Below are 20,823 nucleotides of genomic sequence, written 5' to 3' on the forward strand. Positions count from 1 at the left end.
GCTGGGAAATCTGAACATGATGCTGCAGAGCACTCAGGATCACAAGCCAGTCATTCACCGAACTTGTGGGTGCATCCCAATTGTGGACAAACTAGCAACCTTTTCAGCAATGCTGACGGACTTATGCGCACATGTCAAAAGGGCATCAAATAATGCCCACACACGGCCTACCAAAGAGCAAACCCTTTCTGGTCACTGGGAAGACACAGCATTTTACCAGCCTGTGCATGCCAACAAGGAGCATATACCAACTCCAACAAAACAACCGGAAACTATCACCAAAATAGCCAATAGTACACAAATAACAGCACTTTTCCCTAGCCATAGCCACATGCCAGAACAGGCACAGGCAGAGACAATCAAATGGGAACTGAAATTAAATGCAAAACAAAGACGTGCACAAAAATGAAAAGGTCGGAATCAGAAACAAAGCCCCACCAGGAATGGATTCCTACTACTCTTTAGGACATCATCAGTGCAAGAAGGGAAGGGAAAAAGCAACAGCCACTGGGACATCGCCAGTGCATGAGGGGAAAAGGCAACAGACCATCTCTACACCAGAAGCAATCATCACCAAGAGCATTGCAAATAGGTCTAGTGGTTCCCAAGACTTTCCAAGCAGAAGGCAAGTAAACAGTGCACTTGAGGACGCACGGGAGGAGGCAGGAGCCAATCCTTCTCAGTTTCACCCAGTTAGATAATCCACTGCAAATCAAATTAAAACCAGAGCTGCAGGAGAAAAAGGGATGAGAACCCAAACCCCAATGACAATCCAGGATTCCGGACATTTCGATAACCCCGAGCACCACTAACAAACGATAATATCGCCGTGGGGAGGAACACAAATCAGGGGAATCTGAACACCCTCCACAGTGATCATACAGCCAAAAGGGTAGAAGAGAACGCACGGAACAGCCAGATCTTGTTCACAGACATAACAGCCTCACAATCAACTGCCAAAAACTTGTTGATATCTCAAAAACAAATTCAAACTAACTGGCACCCAAAAGAGCAAGGAAATATAGGCCCTACAGAAGGAAACCAAATGGTGCTGGGATGCCCACAAAACGAGGTCAGCTGGCCCACCTCACAAAATCAAAAAAAGTCTCCAACCGGGCAGGGGCAAGTAAAACAAATGCAATATGGTTCATACCTGAATACACCTGTAAAGGGAAGCACAACATTTTGAACCGAGGCAACATACTGCAGCTATTATCCCACAAAACATTATTGGCAGATATAAAAAACAACAGACTTGGAGTCAATAGAATTTATTAACTGCAGTGACTTATGGCAGGTGAAAAAACAAGAGCAACATGGACCTCTCCAATAACAGCATATAAAATACTCTCAGAAAGCGACATCTTAAAGTCCTGGGGGATAACCAGCGCTCTGTATTTCAAACCAGGATATCCAGATCTGATAAACCCGGCACCCCGAGGGGACCTGACATGCCTGTTTTTAGGCCAACCACATCAGTGCTGAGGGGAGCCACAGGGCACTGTAATATGGAAATGAGGCATGAACCAGAGTAACTAAGAAGTTGTAACAATCCCTTCAGACTACAAGCTTGGGAAGAAGACACAAGATGGATCGCAAGAACCATTAACAACACAAAAGATTCACGCAATGCTTTCCCGTCGTACACAGCAAATAAAAAAGGGACAGTACGGATCTGTTCCTGGAATGTAAATGGCCTTGCCAACAAACTACCTTATCTGGAATTTGTCACCTAAGTCAGGGCCTTCGATAGTGTGGCACTAAAAAAACGTGGTTATTAGACTTTCCTCATCTACACAGATTCTTGTGTTTCTACACCAAAGCCAGCAGGGGGGCAAAATTCGGCCATCTGCAAGGAAAACTGGTCACATAAGTGGCAAATACAATGTTCATTCTGCTCGCTTCTTTGGCCCCACAATGCAATCATCAATAGCAGTTATTGCATCCTTCACGCCAACACCAACAAATAAAAGGGACACTAACATGGAGAAGTGGAGAAGTGTGGCTCAATGATTAGAGCGGCAGACCCTGATGCAGAGGTCTAGCCTGGGACCAGGGTTCAATTCTCCGCCTCGGCGGGTCTTGGGCTCAAAAATTCCACGGACCTGATAAATCTCGCCTCGGTGCCTATTCCAATCATGGAGTCCCACTCTGCAACTCTGGGCAATAGCTTGCTTAATCTCCACAACGGCCCCCACAACGCTAAGGATGCCTGGCCTCCACCTTGGGGGTGCCCAGGAATGGACGTCTCACAGGGAAAGCCAGGATGGGTTACACAGCGGTATTCGTACAAGCGCCTTGAGACCCTTGCGGGTGAGTAGTGCGCTATACAAGTATCAATTTACAATTTACATTTACTAACATCATGATAATCAATGTACATATTCAACTGAAATTTTAAAACCAAACTAGGAACGGAAATGTGCAATTTTGCAGAAACATGTATAAGAGAGGGACCTACAACTGATCTCATCTTAACCGGGGACTTAAACCATAATCTCATGGGCTCCTCTTTGGACAAAGATGTTCTTTTGCAAAACGCAAACTGGAACATCCCGCCGCAAGGAAAACCTCAAGCGTGCAAACAAACTAAGATAGGACAATCGAACTTGGAGGACTTGGAACATCTCAACCTGAGGGCTCTAAATTGCAGATTGCCCGAGGATAAACCTCCTGTAACAACATACAGCTTCACAAAAACAAGCTGAATCCTGGACTACACTTTTGTCTCCCTAGGCATTTTCCAACAAATTGCATTTTTTCAGTTGGGCATTAAAGGCGACAGCGATCTCCGGTCTCAAGAAATAGAACTTAGAATAGTCACTCCAACATTCGAACGCTGTCGGGAGCCTCAAGGACTGACTGCCACCATCCAACTAAGACGAATCAAATTCAAAATACCTGCAGGCAGTGAGATGCTGGAAACTGCAAAACAACACTTCGCTGCGATGGTCGGAGATGGCGAAGAAGAGAAATGGAAAAACATCCTATCAGTGATGGAATCATATGCGACTAAGACCAAACCACCAAAGCAGCAAAGATTCAGTGGCACGAAGCCCATATCATACACCACAAATCAAGAAATCAAGCTTGTAAAAAAAAGGATTCACCACCTACTGAGACATCTTCAGCACAGGCCCAGCGATAAATTACAATTACAAGCATTATGGAAACAAAGGGCAGACCTCAAAAACTAAAAAGGGAGAAAGATCTCTGGGCCAAACTGCAAGCCGATGTCAAACACAATAACAGCACCAGATTTTGGAGCACTATAAATCATTTTATCCATAACAATCACAACGGTATCTCCTCAAACATCTCAGAGGAAGTCTGGGCAAATTACCTCAGGTCCCACTTCCACCAAGGTACCGATCGCAGAGAGCAGGGTCAAGCATGCCTAAATGAAGGAGATTGCCAAACGACACCTAAGTCCTGGGCCGAAAACAAGTTTGCAGATTCTGGCAAAGTAGGGTCAGACTTACCAACTGAGGCCTTTCGAACTAAATATATTGGAGCCATCAAACGGCAGATAGGCAAGGGGAGAAGAAAAGGCGCTCCTGGCTCAAATGGGATACCACCAGCATTATGCAAACAGGAGGCAATCTTCTGGGCAGAAGCACTGGACCCACACTTGAAAGAAACGAGAACGTCAAATACCCAGCCTAGTTGATGAGAGGTTCAATCATCTCCACAATTCATAAATCTGGTGGGAAGTCGGAACTGCAAAACAACCGATTAGTGGCACTATTAGACAACAAAGCTAAATCCTTTGCCAGCTTGCTACTGGAGGACCTCCAGGCATGGGTGGAAGAAAAATCCACAATTCCCCTACACCAGATCGGCTTCACAAAATCAGTCGGGACAATGACTAACATATTAAGCATGACTATGCTTATGGACAAGGCTGAGGCTATGCGGATGTCTTTACATCTATGCTTCATTGATTATAAAGCAGCCTTTGATCACATCAACCGCATCAGACTCTGGTCCAAATTGCACAGCTGGGGGCTGCCTCAGCCCTTACTCAAATTAATAATAAACCTGCATACGAATACGTGGCTACAGGTGAAGCTGGACAATGCACACATCTGTCGAGGCGCATACCCACCGAAAAAGGGTTGAAACATGGCTGTGTCTTAGCACCCACTCTTTTTAATCCGTATATTGCTGATCTAGTCCCACTGCTAACCAGCTGTAATTCACATGCCCCGAAATTAGGAAACATCTCACTACCCTGTCTCTTCTACGCAGATGACATAGTCTTAATCAGTAAAAGAAAAGTAGGGCTACAACATCTCTTAAACACAACCCAGGATTTCTCCCTAGCAAATGATCTAACGATTAACTTGGACAAAACGAGAACATTGACAGTTGGAAAAAAAAGGCGACAAACCGCTGCCTGGTTCTGGGGAGAGACCAGAATAGAGGACACAACTGAATAAAATAGCTTGGTGTGAAGCTAGATACAAGCGGCCGCTTTGTGGTTCAGAAGAACAGCATAAGGCTCAAAGGTCTAGCACTAGCAATTTCCCTAAAAACATTAGCTCTAAATTAACTGGCCCATCGATCCTGCCACTCGTTGAGGTGGTTAGGGCAAACTTTTGCCAACAATCACCTACGGTAGTGAGGCACTGAAAGGCAGGGACGCGAAAACACTCGATACCACAGCAACAAAAGCATGTAGGGTTATTTTTGGGCTGCTGAAATACACTTCACCTGCGCAAATCAGACTTGAATTTGGTGTTTTAAAACAGTCATTTGCTAGACAAGGGGCCTTTATTATTGCTTGGGACAAAGTGCAAAAAGCCGAACGGGGTACACTAAACAAACAGCTGTGGAAGGAGTTACAATCGCACCCCACATTACCAGCTGCGGGATATCTTCATAGCAGTCTCCATAAACTGGGGCTAATCCAACTTTGGGAAATGCCGACAACCACCCCAACCTTCAAAAAATGAGTGTGGAAGACAGTCAAACTCCTCTCATGGCTGGAGGACAAGGACGAACTCAAGAGAGTCCACGGTTGGATGACCCTGAATACATATATGAACGCGGGTGCCCAAGCCTACTTCAACTTGGGATATGACAAAAATATAAAAATTGCTTTTATGCAATATAGATTTGGACTGCTCCCCTGCACCCAGCATTTCCCTCCCTGGCTTCGCAACAAAGCAGGCTCTGTGTGCCGCTTATGTGGATCAGCTCGGGAAGACATGCTGTATCTACTATACTCCTGTAAAGAACTCATAATAGTACAAAAGAAATTTCTGAAACAACTCTTTAATCAACAAGGGATTCATACTAGGAGGCAAGCTCTTTTGGCATGTTTTCACCTAGTGATCTACATCTGAACTGCAGAACAGTAAAATATCTGAGACTGTAGGGTAGCAAAATGCCAGAAATGCAGACAACAGGAACCTAGTCAGAAAAACTATATGTAAACGTGCAAGGTGTCTGAGGACACTTCGAACATATAATTCAAGTTGATAAAACTCACAAGTTATTCATGCTATTATAACTACGCAAAACGAACAAGCTTTTTTTAGCACGGTTATTAGATACAAGAGTTTTTTATATATATATATATATATATATATATATATATATATATATATATATATATATATATACGTGATAGTTTTTAATTAAATATATTTTTTGTATTGCAACGGTTTTAATTAATTATGCTAATAAACTACTTGATTTGACCTCAGAACCCAGGGTTAACCCTACTACACCCTTATTCTGAGTACCACCACTTGGAGCTGAACTAGGGGGAACAGTTGCCTTAGGCGCAATGGTGGATAAAGTTGAGTCCTTGGAGTTGGTACAATCACTTGTCCAATGGGTTTTCTGTTTACAGATTTTACACCATGGTTTCTTCTTGCCTTTTCCCTTGTTTGATTGTGACTCCACATCAGATACTGGTTTTTGGGGCCCTCGAGAAGACTTATGGTCTTTACTCTTTTCCCTACCCTTATCAGAGTTTTTAGAATCTTGCTTCTTTGAGTCACCACCTCGGTTCTGAACCTCTTGGCTCACCCTGGTTTTGACTCATTTGTCTGCCTTCTGGCCCAATTCTTGGGGAGAGGTCAGATCAGAGCCCAACAGCTGATTTTGACAATTATTAAGGATCTGCTCCCTCATAATTATATTGTACAATCCTTTAAAATCACACACTTTACTGCCAAGTAACCAGCCTTCCATAGCCTTAGTAGCACCATCTACAAAGTCAACCCAGTCTTGAGTCTGTGCCTTTTGGGTGTCTCTGAACTTAATCATGTATTGTTCAGTGGTTAGACCTACCCCATCAATCAGAGCACTCTTCAAGACTTTGTAATTATCAGCATCCTCTTCTCTAACAGTGAGGAGCTTGTCTCTACACTTGTCTGCAAAGGAGAGCCACAAGATTGCTGCCCACTGCTCCTGAGGGAACCTCTGTACTTTACAGGCCCTCTCAAGTGCAGTTATCCATTTGTGGATCTCATCCCCACTCTGGTAGGGATGGACAATCATGTTCAGGTTCCTATGGTCATGAGTATGTTCTCTACCTCTAGGGACACTGTAGCTGCCACCGTGGGGCTCTAGCCCCAACCTTTGTGAAGCTCTCAGGAGCTCCAGGGATTCCCTGTCTAGGGCCAACTGCTCTCTCTTGATTCCTTGTAAAAACAACAATTGATGGACAGAATGCAGACCAACGTCATACATTAACCTCAGTATAGAGATCTGGGCCTAAATCCATATTTTGTTTGCTCACCATGCCTTTCCAGTTTGAACCCAGGCATATGCATATCAGTCTTGACCCTGTGCCTCATGGGAACAGTCTAGCCCGAACTGCCAAGCCAGGTCCTCCCAGGACTGGAAACAAGCATCCTAGGACTGGTTTTGGGGTTGCATCCTTCTTCCGCCAGGATAACTTGATTCCAGTGGCATGGAGAGCACTGGACCCACATCTGGACATACCCGTCCCATTTGGGGTGACAATTGCAAAAACAACAGTTGATGGACAGAATGCAGAACAATGTCATTGTAACGGGGTCAGAAGGAATGCGCAAGAAACTAAGTCTGCGCAAAGAAGGTTTTATTTTCAGATAGTCCTGTTTTCGGCGGTCTGCCAGTTTGAACATGAACTAATTTTAAAAAATGGGGAAACAGAGGTGTATCTTCCGAGTCTTCGGCTTCTAAAGTCCTCTCTTCACAACAAGTCAGGCATCCTCCCTTCGTCTTCAAGCAGGGCGAAATATGATATGCTCCAGGGTCCCCAAAAGAAAATGGCAAGAGATAGGGAGGAATCAGTGTAACATTCTTTTTCCTTATCTAGCGAGGGAAGGGAGTGAGGAAGCACTCTGGTGCACGAGTGATCACAAACTCAAACGGGAGGCAGTGAGGAGTGGCAGTGAGGGGTGGGGATATTTACACTATAGACAAGAGGGCGGTGAGCAGCAATGTTATCAACCCTCAGGCTTCTCCCGCCTCCCGACCAAGCCAGTGAACCGCTCCTGTACCTGTGTCAGCCCCGCTCCTCCAGGTGCTTGGCGAAGCGAAGGCTTCTCCTACCACCTCGGCATGCTCCCTCTCCTCCCGGGCTGGATGGCTTCTCCGGGGGTTTCAGTTCTTCGGTACAACCTAGGCTCCGTGATTCTCCAGTCTCCTTCCACTATCCCCGGTCTCAGGTCTCCATGCACACCCAGTTCCAGCCTTCGTCTCTCCTTATTGGGCGCCAGGCAACGACGTCATCAGAGAGGGCGGGGTCTTCCACTAGTGGGTTCCAGTTAAAGGAGCCTGCGTTGTTTTCTGACAGGTCGGTTTGGGATGCCTGAAGCCAGTCCTCCTGTCGAGAACAAATGTTATGTTATGTTAAGAGTGGTCTTATAAAGCGCTCAGCTACTCGGGCAGAGTGACCCGGCGCCATAAGGACCTGCTGGGGCTGAGCAAAGGGAAGTGCGGAAACTACTGTCCAAACAGCCAGGTCTTGAGCTCCTTCCTAAAGGATAACAGGTTATCTAGCTTCCTGAGGGATAGTGGCAGTTTGTTCCACAATTGGGGCGCCAAGAGTCTATATGAGCGACCCCCAATGCGGGCTCATTGAGTTACAGGGACAATGGCCAACGCTTGTGAAGCAGAGCGCAAGGATCGCGCAGGAAAATAAAAACGCACCCTTCTCCTTAGATAAAAGGCCCCGATGCCAAGAAGAGATTTAAACGCTGTGATAAGTGTCTTAAAATAAATGTGTTTGCTCACCGGGAGCCAATGGAGCGAGTTTAAAAGTGCAGAGGTGTTGGACCTTTGGTTAAGGCCAAAAATGACCCTTGCTGCTGAATTTTGAATGGATTGCAGGCGGGTGAGTAGATATTCCGGGAGGCCTAGATAGAGTATGTTGGCATAATCCAGCCGGGAGTCAATCATAGCCTGAACAATGATCCTCCTATGGGCATGTAAAAGAAGGGGAAGACATTTCCTAGGAGTTTTCAGAAGGCCATAGCATTGGCCTACTACACTAAGAATATGGGGTTTGAAGGTGAGACCATTGTCGATTTTGACACCAAGATTTTTCGCCACAGAAGTAGCCGACAATGGAGGATACATATCAGAAGGCCACCAGGATTTCCAGTTTTCGTCGGGGGGGCAGCCGAAAAAGAGGACCTTTGATTTATCAGAGTTACATCTAAGCTGATTCAATTGGAACCAAGAAAAAACAGCTGCAAGGTAGCTCATGATGTTGTCGCCCGAAAAGTCTATGTTCTTATCGCAAGTAAATAAAAGCTACATATCATCGGCATAAGAGATAATCTGGGCTCCATAGGACTCGACCAAAGCAGCCAAGGGGGACATATATATATTAAAAAGAGTTGGATTTAGGATCGAGCCCTGAGGGACCCCAATCTCCAGCGGTGGAATGGAAGCTGTGAACGGGGAGCCCAGATTGATTGTTGGCGGCCAGATAAAAAGGACTCGAACCAGCTGAATACCGTCCCTCTCATACCGATCTCCTGTAGTCTTAAAAGAAGACGGTTGTGGGGGACAGTATCAAATGCCGCAGAAAGGTCGAGTAAGACCCGCATCGCCTTCCCTCCGTTGTCCAGAACCTCCTTAATGGACTCAGTGACTTCAAGCAGAGCCGTCTCGGTGCTCAGATTAGAGCGGTACCCAGATTGAGTGTTATGAAGGATATAATGGGTTTCAAGAAAATTCGAGAGGGAAGTATGGACATGTTTTTCCACAAGCAGCGAGATAGGTCTATAACTGGAATGGGCAAGGGGATCCAAATTAGGTTTTTTGAGTAAGGGAAGGATATGAGCCTTTTTCCATGCACTGGGAACAATGGCAGTTTTAAGAGAGGAGTTGAGAACAGGATTAATAATGGGATTGATGATATGTGTCATCTTGGCAAGAAACTTTGCAGGGCATGGATCCGACGGGGAGGCGGACTTTAACTTTAATAATAGTTCCAATGATACTTGTAGGGAAAGTGGAGGAAAAATCGAGAGCGTATGGTTCTCAGGAAGGGAAGAAGGTGCAGGAAAGTTAAGGTCAGAATCACTTATTGAACAAATTGGCGTGAATGAGGCCTGAATGCTTTAAATTTTGTTAGCAAAAAATCTGGCCAATTGTTCAATCCAGAGTTCCGAATGAGAACATTTAGATATTTGAGTACTGGGGGAGGAGAATTCCTTAACTATTGTAAAAATGTCCTTACTTATATTAGCAGCCGATTCAATTCTTTTGGCGAAATAGGATTTTTTCACGATGGTAATGTCTTTATGGTAGGTTTTTATGAGGTCCCTATATATAGCTTTCGATGAAGCATCATAACTTTTACGCCAGGCTCTCTCGGCTTTCTTAAAGAGCCTTCTGCTATTGTGCAATGCAGGAGTAAACCATGGCGCAGAGGCACGAGAATTTCTTTTAGAGCGGGTAGAGAGAGGGGCTAGCTCCCCTAAACTTTGCGTGAGCCAGGACTTAAAGAAGGCTAAGTCGTCGGCCAAATCACCTGTTAGCTGACATGGGTGCATAGCGAGCGAATGGGCTAGCATCTCGGAAGAGACAAGATGGTAGGAGCGGATGGCAGTTGACTGCGGGCCAGAGCCAGTAGTGGCCGCTTTGGTCACACGCTGGATGTCAAAATTCAATAAATAGTGATCCGACCACACCAAAGGAAGAGGGGGAGAGGTGATGATGGGATTTGTCGATTTGATCCAAGGTGTGGCCTTTATTGTGTGTAGCAGTCGAGATAAAAGGAGTAAGACCAAATGGACTTGTAACGTCCAGGAGTTTTATGGTATCTGCTGCATCTGCCACATCCATATGGATGTTAAAGGCACCCAGAAGCAGACAGTGCTTATATTTCATAATAAAAGGGGAAATAGCATTATGAAGTTCGTCATGGAAAGAACCAACCTGACCAGGCGGTCTATATACCAGAAGTCCGGCGCACGAGTGATGCGGTGAGAATGACAGACAGAAGCCGAGAGACTCAGCCCCGTGTATATCGTCCGTAGGGACAACTGAGCAACAGTAGAGGTCATCTACCTCAATTGCAACTCCTCCTCCCTTGCCCACAACCCGATCTTTCCTTAATATATAATAATTTTGAGGGATAGTGATGGATATGTTGGGGCTCAAGGAGTCTCCAAGCCGGGTCTCTGTCAGAAATAGGCATGCAGGTTTAGACTCTAGTAGTAGATCAAAAAGATCAAGGGCATGTTTACCCAATGACAGCGTATTGAGTTACATGCAGGAGTAGTTGTTGTGATGTCTCCCACTGACCGTCTCAGGGTCGGGGGATCTGAAGGAAAAAGGAGCTCCTCGCAGGACGGCAAATTGCGAGGTGTCCAACCACAGCTAGTGCAATGAGTAACGGCATTAAGGTTGTTAGGAAACACAGGACAGCGGCAGCTAATATTTTCCCCCAGAGTTTTTAAATAACTTGAATCATACCTAAGCACATCACAAGGAGTAGTGACAGAAGGTCCATCAGTGAGGTCAGCGCCTGGCGCCTCCGGGACGCTGATGGGTGCAAACGGGCTTACCTTTGGCGCACCTTCGGCGCGCATTAGGCGCACCCGCTGCACTCGTTCGCTGCACATCCTCGGAGGCATTTGGCTAAAATAGGTGGGAGGAAGTGGCTCAGAGGGCGCTAAAGACTAGCGTGCTGACCCGAGTTACACCCAAGATAGCTGTCGCGCTGCAAGCAGCGCCCCCAACAGAGTGCACAAATCAGGTAGGGCTAAAAATTAAAAACAGTACCTTCAGTGTCACAGCAGTAAAAATTATAAGCACAGATCGCCTATCAAATCACAGAGCGTTTCTGGCTAAACTAACGCGCATGTTCCTGGCTGAGCCTCAGGAACAAGTACAAAGCATAGGCTGCATGATATTACGGGTTTCCCACCAGTCACCCCGTTGTCCCGCGGCTTCCCTGCTGGCCTTGTGACAGTCATACATTCAGCCGAGTACAGAGATCTGGGCCTAAATCCATAATTTTTTTGCTCTCCATGCCTTTCCAGTTTGAACCAAGCCATATGCAAATCAGTCTTGACCCAGTGCCTCATGGGAACATTTCAGCCCAAACTGCCAAGCCAGGTCCTCCCTGGACTGGAAACAAGCATCCTAGGACCGGTTTGGGGGTTTCACCCCTCTTCAGCCAGGATAGCTTGATTCTAGTGGCATGGAGAGCACGGGACCCACGTCTGGGCATACCCATCCCACTCAGGGTGACAAATACGAAAACAACAGTTGATGGACAGGATGCAGAACAATGTCATACATTCACCCAAGTACAGAGCTCGGGGCCTAAATCCATCATTTTTTTGTTCACCATGGCTTTCCAGTTTGAACCCAGACATATGCATGGACCTGCCCTGGCAGTTCGGTCTGGACTGTTCCCATGAGGCACAGGGTCAAGACTGATTTGCATATGGCGGGGTCCAAACTGGGGTGGTGTAGTGGGCATAAGAACAATTGATTTCACCCAGATCTTTTGACTGGGGGAGAATGTTTGAATTGTCAGCATTCCGTCCATCATTTGTTTGTTGTAACACTTTTTGCCTTAAGTGGGATGGGTATGCCCAGACGTGGGTCCCTTGCTCACTATGCCACTGGATTCAAGCTAGCATGGCTGAAGAAGGGTGACATACCCTGAAACCGGTCCCAGGATTCTTGTTTCCGGTCCAGGAAGACCCTGGCCTGGCAGTTCGGTCTGGACTGTTCCTATGAGGCGCAGGGTCAAGACTGATTTGCATATGGCTGAGTCTAAACTGGGGTGGTGTAGTGGGCAAAAGAAGGATGGAATTAACCAAGATCTTTTGACTGGGGAGAATGTTTGAATTGTCAGCATTCTGTCCATCATTTGTTTGCCGTAACACTTTTCACCCTAAGTGGGATCAGTATGCCCAGATGTGGGTCCATTGCTCAGTGTCCCACTGGATTTGTCACCCTGAGTGGGATGGGTATGCCCAGACGTGGGTCCCGTGCTCTCCATGCCGCTAGAATCAAGCTATCCTGTCTGAAGAAGGGTGACAAACCCTGAAACCAGTCCCAGGATGCTTGTTTCCGGTCCAGGGAGGACCTGGCCTGGCAGTTCGGTCTGGACTCTTCCCATGAGGCACAGGGTCAAGACTGCTTTGCATATGGCTGGGTCCAAACTGGGGTGGCGTAGTGGGGAAAAGAACAGTGGATTTAATCCAGATCTTTTGACAGGGGAGAATGTTTGCATTGTCAGCATTCCATCCATCATTTGTCTGTTGTAACACTTTTCGCCCTAAGTGGGAAGGGTATGCCCAGACGTGGGTCCCTTGCTCACTGTGCCATTGGATTCAAGCTAGCCTGGCTGAAGAAGGGTGACATACCCTGAAACCGGTCCCAGGATGCTTGTTTCCGGTCCAGGGAGGACCCTGCCTGGCAGTTCGGTCTGGACTGTTCCCATGAGGCACAGGGTCAAGAATGATTTGCATTATGTTTGAGGTCTTGAAACGTTTTGGCCTCCCCGACTCCTTGATACGATGGATCCGGCTATTGTACACGCGCCCAACGGCTAGAACACGCACGGGCCGACATGTCTTCTCTAGTTATGACATTTACCGAGGCACCCGACAGGGTTGCCCGCTGTCGCCCCTGTTGTTTGTCCTGACCCTTGAGCCCCTGGCGATCGCCCTCCAGACCAGGATGACTGAGATGGGCATCTCCATCAGAGGAACGCACAATCTGATATCAATTTACGCCGATGACATCCTATTGTATTTCCGGCACCTAGAGGAGAACCACTCGGCCCTAGCGACCATTTTTAACCGGTTCGCAACTGTATCGGGACTGGCGATCAACCCGGCGAAATCGGTTGGGTTTTACTTCCAAGACGGACAACGGCCTGCCCACATACAATTTGGCACCTCCCAAATTCCGATAGCGCAGACTACGTTCAAGTATTTGGGCATAAATGTCTATAGACGACCGGAAGACCAGATTGAAGGCAATATTCGGCGGGCCATTAACGGCCTTCGTAGTAGTGTGCAATTCTGGACGTCTCTGCCACTGTCCGTCATGGGTAGGATAGCCGTCTCTAAAATGGTCATGCTCCCCGCATGCTTTATTATTTTATAAATCTGCCGGTTCTCCTCCCACAACATATATTCAATACATTAAATACACTCTTGATCACCCTCATCCGGGGCTCTCGACGGCGGAGAGTAAGTCTCAAAAAACTTCAATTGGGTACCAGACGGGGAGGCCTTGGCGTGCCAGACTTTCGCGGTTATTATTACGCGAGTCAATTACAATGGCTGTCACGATGGGCGGCGGGTAGAAATTTGCATGAAATTGATTTCACCAGCGACCGGATGGCACGTGGAGAGCTGCACTCCCTCCTGTTACCCAGGGCCAAGATACCCCGGGATTGCCACCCTCTTTTGCATACCGCCCTGACATGTTGGCGGAAAGCTCTGGCGTACACGTCAACGACCCCGCCTTATGGCGATAATATTCCCTGTTGGGAATCCCAACGCCACAGGGACGACTGACGCACCGTAGATTACATCCCTGGACGGATGCGGGGGTGAATAGAGTAGGTGACCTGTTCGGAGATGACGCACTGTTAGCTCACTCTTCCTTTATTCAAGCCACAGGGGCCCGCCCATGACTATACATTCTGCACGCCAATGTGACACACTACGTACGCAATACATGGGCCCCACAGCATAGTAAACCCGAGCAACACGAACTAGTGCACCTCCTTCACTACATGGGGACAGGGGGACACCTAGTACGGTGGTTATACACTGGCATTAGGGAACACGCTGCCACGCCTCTTACTACACTAAGGAACACCTGGACGTTGGACACGGGGGAGGCTGTGACAGATGGGGCCTGGAAGGTTGTTCTGGAACACCCTAGAAGAGTGTCCAGGAATGTGAAATTTAAATTTATACAAGCCATGGTGCTACATAGGGCATACCTTACCCCCATAGACTGCACAGGATGTTTCCTACCTCTTCCCATTGTTGTCCCCGGTGTCAGGCAGATGAGGCCAGCCTTCGCCACATGATGTGGTCTTGCCCACGCCTAAGCGGTTACTGGGGACAGGTCCGAAACATACTCCACACTGCCACGGGCATGCAAATACCAGAGGGAGCGCTGCCTTGCCTGCTCGGACACAGGAAAAGACCCAAAGGGCATACGGCCCCCTGAAGCTCCTGGACTTAGCATTGTTGCTGGCAGTCAGGGCACTGACCATGAGGTGGAAATCTGCAAGACCCCCAACTGTAGAGACCTGGCGATCTGAATTATTGAAGTGGGGTAGGGCTGAGGGCGTAGTTCTCTGTAGGGAAGAGGAGAGGGGGCTACGGAAACACCCGATTGCACAAGATTGGGAACGGATGCTGCTAGAGCTAGAGGACATGGATTTGGCGCCCTCCCAAGAGGAGACCTCATAACAGAGACTGTCAGATGGGAGGGGGTGTGATCACGGGCAGGGCCTTGTCCATGGCGCGTACTGGTCTGCCAGAGGATGATGAACACAATTATTTCGATGTGTCTGTTTTTCGAGATTTCTAGGCCTAGGGTTACAGAACAGGATATGCTGGGATGCCAGGAGACATACGAAACGGGAAGGGATATAGGGAGGGATGGGGCCTGGCTATGACTTAACCTTTGGGTCCAAAGTTGCATAAACGCTGATGAGAGGTTTGAAGTTATCAGTATGAACCCATTTGTAAAGAACTATTACTATTACATAAAGTTGTCCACACTGTCATAGGCGAACTATACGAACACAACTATGAGAGACAACGAGTCAGGGGGCGTGGCTACGCATGCGACAGCAATGGACGCCTTCGGGTAGAGCTCTGCTCCGAGCTCCCCTTCCCGGTGCATTTATCCGACAAAATACAACCTACAGCCGCTCGAAAACCACAAGCGCTGCAACAGGACACCACGCCCATGAACCCATCCAATTTTGGACAAAATCGGAGTCACCGATCCGCACCGTGATTTTCACGGAACACCAGCCGCACACGCCCACTCCGGGCCCGGCGTGCGCACAAGATAGCCTGAGGCTTCGCCGAAACGACAGGCCCAAATGTGCGGCCTATGTTGAACACTGACGGAGCTCTTGCCGACACCCGGCCGCACCCGGGACCCGACCGTCACCGGCTGACAGTGCTATTTCCATTGCACTGCCCGGAACTCTGCGGAGCGGGGGAGAGGTGCGGAGGCGCGACACGCCAGGACCGGAAGCTCGAAACCGGCGCTCGCAGAGGCCCAACGCCGGACCCCCGACCACGGAGCCTGAACCAAGCAGTAAACGGAGGTTGGCGGCGGCGGCCTGGAGGAAAGGGGCAGCTGCGGCCGGAGACACAGACTGGATGTGAATGCCGGCAAGGACAGCCAGAGAAACACCATCCATTCACTGCTGGTACGTGGCGGGAACACGAGGGAACCCACGGCTGGGGGAAGGCCGGGTGATTGGGAGGCCCCACAACGTGAGAGGACAGGAGAGAGGGAGCGAGAACCGCAATGCCTCCTTTGCTGGCGGGAGCCGTGTGGTGGGGCAACGCCCGGGGAGCAATCAGAAACCTACAGGACTGACAGCCATACACATTACCCCTAGGGAGAGAACACTGGGGCTGCGTGGCACACACACGACGACATCGCGACCCGCCTAGCATTGATCACTGTTGGCCACCACTGTGGGAGCTGAGGAACGGATAACTGGCCACCACTCTACAGCAAGCACCACGCGGCCAACCCGGCCCCCGCCATACTACAGGTCCGCGCCCCGGCCCGTCTCCCGGCAGCCACGCCGCTGTGGATCTCGCTGCTGTAGCTAGATACACACCGAGGCGCTGATGTCTAACGGACCCCGAACCCGGACCGGGAACGGAGGTACGAACTCTAAGGACAAGATGGATAAGTCCGGAAGGGGCGCTGACCCGGATCAGACGACGGCCAAGCTGGACACTATGCTGGCCGCCATGGAAAGGCTGGAAGAATCCATCCAGCTCACCCGCACCTCCCTGGCCACCAAAATTGACAGTGTAGCCATAGACCTCACACACCTGAGAGTGGACCACAAAAAAATTGGCGGACCACACCACATCCCTGGAAAACGACGTGAAGGAACTCCAACCACAAGTCGGCCAATCAACTAAACAAATACAAGACCTACTGAACAGGGTGGAATTTCTCGAAGACAGAGCTGAGGATGCAGAAGGCAGGGCACGAAGGAACAACGTGCGACTAGTTGGGGTTCCGGAGAAATGGGAGGGGAGGAACCCGGAGGAGCACATGGAGTGGTGGCTGAAAGACATACTGCCAGAGGGGTCACTCTCGCCGCACTTCGTGGTAGAACGTGCACACCGAGTTCCCACAAGACCCTTGGCAACAGGCTCCAACCCAAGGCCCATGCTGCTCCGCATACTGAACTACAGAGACAGGAACTCCATCCTGCGCGAAACGCGCAAACTTCAAGAGGTGCGGATCGAGAATATATCAGTGATGTTCTTCCCGGATTACACTGTGTAAGTGCAGAGGCAAAGACATTCCTTCCTCGTGGTGAAAAGACACCTGAGGCAACTCGGTGTACAATACTCTCTGCTGTTTCCCGCGAAACTGAGAGTCGTGGCTGGCGAATGAACACATTTCTTTACTGACCCGGCTGAGGTGGAGGCATGGCTGGACAGTGGCACGGACACGAACCCCAGGGCAGCAGCGGGCCCCGCCACTCGCCGCCAACCCGGGGGCAGCTGGCGGAGACGCAGACCCCGCCAGAGATCACTGACAGGTACGAGGGGCGCGGCGGGGATCCCCCCCCAGCAGAGGCGGCACAACAGGAAAAACAAGACGCTCTTCGCCTGGTGATGGAACTAAGCCGGTCCCCCGAGCAGACCGAAACGACGGACGGCAGCCCACGAGACCTCCCCAGCTACGACAAAGCCATCTATGGAGTACCGGATTCCCAAGCCTCGGAGGGACAACCAGACGTCACGCCTCAGACAGCGGACTACATAGGCTGATTGCACCGACGGTCATGCTATCCCAAAGACACCTGTTGTGGAACACCGCTGCGGTCACCGAGTAATGGCCTGACTGAGCCGCGACGCCACAACCGCAGGAGACGTTCATAGCAGCAAGTGGTAACATTGAACCTGACTACGAGCTGAAAAGCGGGCAAGCACCCGACATCTCTCCGAAGGGTGCAAGGCACAGGAATGGGCCAGAAACCCACATGCGACCGACAAGCGAACCCCGAGATGACCTGCCTGGCGACCGACCGATTGGGACACGTAATGTATGGTGTTTAATATATGTACAAATGGTTCCATACCTTTCAAAGTGTGGTTTAGACAGGCATGTACCACCCGGGAAGGCGTGGGGCCTTCATGTAATGACTTTATAGACTTATAATCACTGTTATAGTGCGCATTGCACAGCAACCCCCTTAGACTTAAACTTTGTTGCTCTCTTCGAGAGTATGGACGGGAGCGCGTTCAGCAACCGACCTTTTGGTATTATATGTGTTCATCACGTTCAATGGCTCACTGTTCTCTTAGCCATGTTTTTTACCCCCCCCCCCCCTGTTCTGAAGAAGTGGTGTGCAGAAGCGGTAGCGATTCCGAGACGCACTGTAGGGAGCATTTGCACCATGAGAACTGTGAATCCTGCGGAAGGGTGGAGGGAGGGCTGGAAGGGGGGAACCACTGAAGAACTGTAATGTCTGTTATTAAAATTTGTACATGGAATGTGAGGGGCATGCACACACCGTCCCGACGCTACCAAATCTACTCATATCTCAAACGACACCACATTCAAATAGCCCTCTTACATGAGACACACCTCAGTGACAGGGAAACCCGCACCCTACGACGCAGATGGAGAGGACAGCTATATGCCACACACTACTCCTCTTACGCTAGAGGTGCCCTGGTGTGGGTGAGACCGGGCACCCATTGGACAGCTCTAGACACACATATAGACCCCAGAGGGAGGTTCGTTGTGGTCAAGGGAAGATTAGATGGACACCCCTTAGTGCTGGCCTCGATATATGCGCCCAACACGGGACTAGCGGATTTCCTTGCGCAGTTATCAAACACATTGGCTCCCTGGCATGGAATCCCGTGGGTGCTGGGCGGGGACTACAACTGCACTCTTGACTTGACTTTAGACCGGTCACACCCCCCGCCTCCTGGCTCACAAGCACAGAACGCCACGAACACTCTTCAGGCCTGGTCCGAACAATGGGACTTACAAGACGCGTGGCGCAGCCGCAACTCCCTCACCAGAGTTTACTCATACTACTCAGGGGCACATGCCCTGCACGTCCGCCTAGACAGGTACATGGTTTCCAGAGAGACCCTACCCTCGGTCACAGACACCTGCTACATGGGCCACACGCACTCAGACCACAACCCACACCTCATGGACCTGGCATGGGAGCAGCCGCGGCCCCCGGTACCTACCTGGAAGCTACAGCCTGATCTGCTGTTGGACGGCCCATTTAGGTATTCCATATCCACACAAACAGCACAATACTTTGAAGACAACACAGCGTCGACCCCACAGCTCGAATGGGACACGTTCAAAGTGGTCATCAGGGGGCAATGTCTGGGCACACAGGCGCACTCTCGGCGACTGATAGAAACGGATTTGAGGCGCTTGGAGACAGACCTAATGCAGGCAGAACAGGAAGCGACTGAGGGCGCACACACCAGAATGCTGGAGGCGCGGGCGGAACATGCCAGAATGGTAGATAGATTAAAACACATCAACTACATGGCCCACTCGGCCCGCACGCACCACACGGGGGATAAGCCCGGCAAATTGTTAGCCTGGCTAATACAACGCGAGGATAGGTCGTCACCCATGACGGAGATACACCCTGCTGATGGCCCAGTTATGTTATGTTATGTTATGCGATTTTTTATTTGGCGCACAGATGCTCCAGCTAAGGAGCGTCCTGGCGCCCGACAAGGCAGCTGCACAACACAACTAAACAATAAACAACATAAATATACAACTAAGGGAATAAAAACGTTTTCACCGCGCGACGAAAGGAAAGCAAATCGCTCATAGCGCGAATTGCCGGGGGTAAGGAGTTCCACAGAGCAGCTGCACGCACTCGAAATGAGCGTCCACCGGCCCTACTTCGCTTGAAGCGCGGCACAACGGCCAGTTCGAGGTCTGCCGATCTTAAGGGTCGCGCTGGGATGTACTTGGCCAGGAGGGCCGTAAGGATCGTTGCCGTGGACCCCTTCAAGATCTTATAGGCGACGCAGAGGACCTTAAACTGGATCCGCTGGGCCACCGGAAGCCAATGCAGTGACCGTAGGGTGCTGGAGGTAGGACAAAATCTTGGGAGGCCCACCACCGCTCTCGCTGCGGCGTTCTGGATCCTCTGTAGGCGCCCGATCTCTGCCACATTCAAACCGGCCAGCAAGGAACTCGCATAATGCAGCCTGGAGATGACAGTGGCTTGGATCATGAGTTGCCTGGTGGAGGCATCGAAGAACTTTAGCACAGGACGGAGCCCACGCAAGATGCCGAAGCAGCATGCAGCCGTGCGTTTGGTGTGGCATACAAACGTAAGGGAAGGGTCCAGCCAGACCCCGAGGTTCTTAAGTTCGGCGACTGGGATGGGAGCAGGACCCAGCTCCCCCGGCCACCATCTCTCTCCCCACAGTTCCGGCTGTCTGCCAAATACCATGACCTCGGTCTTACTAGCGTTTAGCTGAAGACAATTGGACGTCATCCAGCTGGCGACCGCCCGCAGTCCTTGTTGAAACCTGGGGGCGTCGACTTCGGCATCCCCGCTGATCGTGACCGCTAGCTGGGTGTCATCGGCATATGACACCATGGTCATACCCCATTGTTTGACAACCTCAGCTAGCGGCCTTACGTAAAGATTAAACAGCGTAGGGCTCAGCGAGGAGCCTTGGGGGACGCCCAGGTTCAACGGATGGAATTTGGACTGATAAGGCGGGACGGTCACGCTAAAGGCCCGGTTGGTTAAGAACGACCGGAACCACTCGAGAGCGGTGCCGGTGACACCAGCCTCCTCTAGGCGCAGCAGAACGATAGGGTGCGAGACGGTGTCAAAGGCCGCGCTTAGATCTAATAGCACAAGCGCTGCCGTTTGTCCCGCGTCAAGCACGGAGCGAAGGTGCTCCACCATATAAAGCAGAGCCGTCTCCGTGCTATGACCTGCCCTAAACCCATTCTGCGTAGCGTCGAGGATATCTGCTCGGCAGAGATGTTCCGAGAGGACAGCATTTACGTGCGCCTCCATCACCTTAGCCGGCCATGGCAGGAGTGAAATAGGCCGATAGCTCTCCGGCT

The sequence above is a fragment of the Lissotriton vulgaris genome, chromosome 2_1 (genome assembly GCF_964263255.1).
Source record: "Lissotriton vulgaris chromosome 2_1, aLisVul1.2, whole genome shotgun sequence".
NCBI lineage: Eukaryota > Metazoa > Chordata > Amphibia > Caudata > Salamandridae > Lissotriton > Lissotriton vulgaris.